At 37.3% G+C, this 5,761-nt stretch overlaps 1 pseudogene; it reads left to right on the top strand.

Annotated features, from left to right (window-relative positions):
• Positions 1 to 5,566: 5,566 nt before the first annotated feature.
• Positions 5,567 to 5,761, top strand: part of LOC102474813 (60S ribosomal protein L23a pseudogene) — a 546-nt pseudogene continuing 351 nt past the window's right edge.

Below are 5,761 nucleotides of genomic sequence, written 5' to 3'. Positions count from 1 at the left end.
CATTCCAAGTCTTCTTCCTTATTTCATGTGATGTAGCTCCAGAGTGCTGGCTTGAAAAAAGCAGGACATTCGGCTTAGGCAGATGGAGGGCAGGGTCATTTTCAAAATGAAATGAGTGTACAAATTACACTGTGAAATTGGCATGACCATCACTGCTGCTGTGATAGACCAAATATATCTGGTCTTTAATAGGCAGCAGGGGAATAGGTTTTTTTTATGTGTGTGTTCTTGTTTTTATTTTTTATTCTCTCTCTTTCCACTCCCTCCCCCCCCCTTTTTTTTTTTGGTCAAGAGGAATTGAATCAATGTCTTTTAATTTATGATAGAAATTCTGGAAAGCATTAAATGGGGTGGTATGTTATAAAATATCATAAAGAATCATTTTGTTTGCAATATTATCTTGAAAATCTGGAGCATATATCAAAAACTAAGTCTATAATACAATTCCCCAGAAGAGGAAAGCAGTTAGTTTTTGCAATAAAATGATTTAGTGCCTTATTGAAAGGAATTAAACTTTTAAAAAATGCCTTAGGGCTTAGTGTGGATTTGCTGAATAAGTAAGTGAATGTTTAATATGCAGAAGAATTCCATTTAGTCAAACTACATAGTGGTGAAAAGTATGATGTTTGCTTAACAAGTTCATGCTTCTACTTGCTGAAATAGGAGTTCATCAGATCGCCCATATATCCTGTTGGTAGTCTCTTTTGAAACTATGTGGAAGTGATTCTTTCTTCTTCCTTTTAGTGTGTGTAAAAATAACTACTCTGGTAAACATTATTTATGAGTATTTTAGCTACAGCCAAGGTCAAACCAGTCTGTGTATTATAACAACAGAAAATGAACTAAGGCAACTATATACCAAATCAATTCATGGGAACACTTATGCCACATGGTGAGAACTTAAAACTTCATAGTGATAATTAGTTTTTTCTTTTTTTTCCTTGGGTAGTTGAAGCTCTACTAACATTTTAAATAGCAATATATTTCCTTCTCAAATATACCTTACTTTTGGTCAGTTTTGGATTTATGGTGTTACTATCCAAATTAATTTATTAGGCAGAACACAATAACATGGTTCATAAAATGGAATAAACAGAGAAGATACCGTTGTGGGGATTCTCATCGAATAATTCATTTCCCAAAGTTGGAGTATGCTGTGGAATGCAGTGATGGGCTGTTACCCAAATTATTCCATGTGAGAATCTTTCACTGCTCTTATTTTTAGGAGGCAAAAAATACTGACTGAAGTATCATTTCTTTTCTACAAGATTAATAACTTTCATAGTTAGATATATCCTATCTACTACTGTTTTCATTTCTGTAACACAGCCATAAACATAGTAAATCAGATGGAAAAAGGCTTTGAAGCCCATAGTAAAAAATGAGATCCCTGTAAGAAAAATGTCATCAGCCTCTGAACACACTGTCTAACTTGCAAGGCCCCCAAACTTTTTCCATGGTGTCAGAGAGGAATCCACAATGTCGTTGATGACCAGCCACCAATTGTCTGAAATGTCTGAAATTTTTATTGGCTATTGCTTTGGATGTCACAGTCCTGATCTGATTTCTCTTTAAGCTCTGAGCAATAACAGCATGCAAAACTGTCCTACATTTTCTTGCTAAGATTAATGCAGTGTAGACAAGTAGCTTTCCTCAGACCACACTGGCCTTAAGAACAACTAAGAAGTGGATGACAATTGAAATGGTATTTGAGCAGCAATGTAAGCACTATACTAGCTTTTCAGTCTTTCTCTGGGGTGAGTTATGGAACCCACTTCCAAGGTCTGTGCTGGTGGGCTAAGAGAACACCTACCCAGAAACCTGTCCTTTCAGCCTCCTGCCCCCTCACTTCCCATTTCCAATGAATTAGTTCTGACAATTCTGCCTATGAAATATCTCCACTCCAAATCCTTTTTTCTTATCTCTACCAGCTCTGCTCTGGTTTCTGCCACCATTGTCTCTCTCATAGGTGGCTTCCCTTCATCTGTTCCTGGGACGCTTCCAAAGATTTTGAGGTACTTTATTAGTTTTCTTTGATTAGGGTTTTATTTTGGGGATTCCATTAAGCCTTTCAATGTGGATTACCATTGTTTCCCAGGAGATAATGGAATCCTTGGGCAAAAGAGAACTCTCAGTGGCTTCTATTCCTATGCCAGAGTTTCTGTCTCAGGTGTGTTGAATGTTATTTACCCCCATGACTCTTGCTTTCTGTGTGTATAGGAATGTGGGGACTGAGACTTTAAATAGTTTTGGAAGGAATGGCTTTTATATAAGGTATTAGAAATTTAAGATGATGTAGAGAACTTAAACTGATTTAATGAATAAGTTAACATCATTATTTTGTTTCATAAGCATATCAAATATTTTTTCTTATGCCTGCATCTGTGTGTCATGCAAGGGTTTAGAGATGGTTTTGTCATTCTCTGCTTTCAACACATGGAATCCTGTAGACCTTGCCTTCCACCTGTAAAGACCCTGTAAAAACACACAAGCAAGCAGAAGAAATAAATAAAATATTGATTCAGACTTGACAATATCCTCATGTGGCGTGACATATTTGGAAGAGGCTAGTACAGAATAAAAGCATCTGAAGTCACATCCCTGTTCTGCCATTGCTAGCAGCATTGCCATGGAAAAGATTCTTAGCCTCACAGTGTGCTTATTGATTAATGGGGATAAACAATGTCTATGTAAATCCATTATGAGAGTTTAAGACAGTAGGAACATTCTGGCCCGTAATAGATTCCTAATATATTTTAACTGTTATTATTACATAAATGGACCTATTGAGATTCCTTGGGAATATTGCATCTGTTATCTGTTACCCAGGAGTATATGTTCTCTTGACACTTGAGATGTTACAGTTCTAAGAGTCCTTGATTAACTCCAGAAAGTGGGAGGATGATTATCTGGCATAAACTAGTATTACCATTAAACTTCTTCTCTAGGAAATGAAAGTTCCAAGTTAAATAGCGTTCTTTCTTTATTCAACGGATTAGTGAATCCTTATTGTACCTAAGATATTGTAGATTGTGGAAGATCCAGAACCTTCAGGAAATATCAGACCAGAGGAAATACTATAACTACATAAAAAAAAAATCACAGCCCAGAAAATGTATGCAGTACTTTAGCAGTGATACAACATGACATACAAAGTTGATGGTAAAAGTAAAAACAAACCCTTATTGACTAGAGCAGTAACACGCAACCATGTAAGATAACTTGCCCCCTATTTATAATATTTTCTAAGACCCTGTTATTCTTTTAAAATGGAATTTATATTTAATGTATACTATCTTACACATATTTTTCCTATCTTTCTCTCCTTTCTTCTTCTTTCCTTCTTTTTAAAAAATATTTTAAAATGATTACTCATAATCCTTAGTCATTGACATAGTCTCATTTTGGTCCATGCATGGTCTTTGTGTAGTCTATTTTCTTGTTTAGTTAGTTTTAACAATGAAATGAAGTCATCACCCAACATAAAAGATAGGACCTTTACCATAACTTACATCTGATTCCGGAGAATCCTGCCAAACTACTTTCTTATCTCTCTTATCCTTGATAAGGATCACCCTGAATCCCACGATTTTATTGTCTTGCTTCCTTTATTTTAAAAAAAATATAGTTTCATTGTTATCTTTATTAATTTCTTGAGTATATATTTTCATTTAATTGTTTAGTCTTTATGAAAATATTTCATCCAGTGTATAATTTTTCACTTAATGTTTTTCATTTATACTGTTGCATGTGTCATTGTAGGCCACTGTTTTTCATTACTAGTAATATATTATACTCCATTGCGTGACATATCATGGTTTACTTACTCTCCTGCTGATGGAAATTTGGGTCATTTCTAGGTTTTTGCTGTTTTGAAAATTACTGAAGTGGACATTTTAAAATACATCTCTTGATGTACATGTTCAAAAGTTTTTCTTGTATGTATACCTACATACCAGAATGTTTAGCATTAGCAAATAAAGCCAACAGACCTTACTCAACAGTTGTCTTAATTTACACTCCAACCAGCAATATATAGAAGAAGCTATAAATCCACATTCTCTTTAACACCTGCTATTGTCAGAATTCATGTTTACTGGCTATATTAACTTTCTCTTTTTTTGTGAAAGGTCTGTTTTTGCCCTTTGCTGATTTTTCTACTGCATCATTAGTGCTTCTCGTATTAATTTGTAGAAGTTTTTTATATACGCATTATACTTGTCCTTTATCAGCTATGTGAATTGCAAGCATTGTCAAGTTTGTAACTTTCCAATTGCTTTAAGGCAAAGTACTTAATTTTAGTGTAGTCAAATGTACCACTCTTTTAAAGACAATACTCTTTACGTTTTGTTTAAAATCTTTTATTACTCCACCTTTAATTTGTATTCGTATATTTTTTTACAGTTTCTTCCTGTGTTTAAATTTTTTTTTTTTGAGAGGTTTTCGCTATAGGGTGCGTGCGCTCGCCAGACAGACAGAGAGAGACATAGAGACAGAAAGTGAGAAATCACCCCCCAGAAGGGATGGTCACGCCACAATCCCTTCTCCTCCATTCTCCTCTCGGGACCTTGGGCACGCACGCACACGCGCCGGGCGTGAGTTTTAAGCCACCGGGTCCGGGACTCGAACCGCGGTCGACTACGTGGGAGTCCAGCGACATAGCCATTACGCTAACTGCTGGTTCCCCTGTATTTAAAATTTTAATCCAAGAGGAGAGTAGAGGTGAAGGGATTGCAACAACATGGTCACGCCCCTTGGGATATGATTTCTTGGTGCACCCACAAGTCCTATAGGAAAGAAAAAAAAGAAGAAGGAAAAACAATTTTTAACCCACCTATAGTTGATTTCTGTTTATTTTTCCCAACTCCATTTATTGAAGTCTTTCTCCTTTAAAAAAATGTGTTTGTGGGGAGACCAGCAGATAGCATAATGGTTATATCACTGGACTCTCATGTAGTCAACCTCAGGTCTAGTCCTGGAACCAGCAGTTAAAAACTCAGGCCAGGCATATGTAAGTACGTACCAAGTCTACCGAGAGGAGAATGGAGAAGGAATTGTGGTGTGACCATCTACCCCAGGGCTTGATTTCTCACTTTCTGTCTCTCTGTCTCTCCAGCAAACACATACGCCTTATAGCAAAAAATCTCTCGCTAAAAAAGAAAAAGTATTTGCAGGGCCAGCAGATGGTATAGTGGTTACATTACTGGACCCATATGGCCAACCAGGGGTTGAGTCCCAAACCCTGTAGCTTGAAACTCATGCCAGGCATATGTGCGTGCATGCCCACTATCCCAGAAGGAGAATCACCCCTAGGGGGTGATTTCTCAGTTTCCCTCTCACTGTCTCTGTCTTCATCTCTCTCTCCAATGAGCACATGGGCCCTAAGGCAAAAACCTCTTTAAAAATGTATTTGTATTGGCAGAGGATGTATATGCTCACCAGAAAGAGACAGGATAGCCCCCCAGATTGGGTGTGGTTGTGCCACAATCCTTTCTTCTTCATTTCTCCTTTCTTTCAGGATTTTGAGCATAGACTCACACACCCGGTATATTACTGTAATATAAAGAATAAATAAAAGGAAATGGCCTTTTCGCCAAGATGGCGCCGAAAGCGAAGAAGGACGCTCCTGCCCCTCCCAAAGCTGAAGCTAAAGCAAAGGCTTTGAAGGCCAAGAAGGCAGTGCCGAAAGGTGTCCACAGCCACAAAAAAAAGAAGATCCGTACATCACCCACCTTCTGGAGGCCCAAGACGCTCAGGTTGC

This window comes from Tupaia chinensis, unplaced genomic scaffold, assembly GCF_000334495.1.
Source record: "Tupaia chinensis unplaced genomic scaffold, TupChi_1.0 Scaffold000322_1, whole genome shotgun sequence".
Lineage (NCBI taxonomy): Eukaryota > Metazoa > Chordata > Mammalia > Scandentia > Tupaiidae > Tupaia > Tupaia belangeri.
The sequence above is the reverse complement of the archived record's forward strand: the minus strand, read 5'-3'. Positions and strand labels throughout refer to the sequence as shown.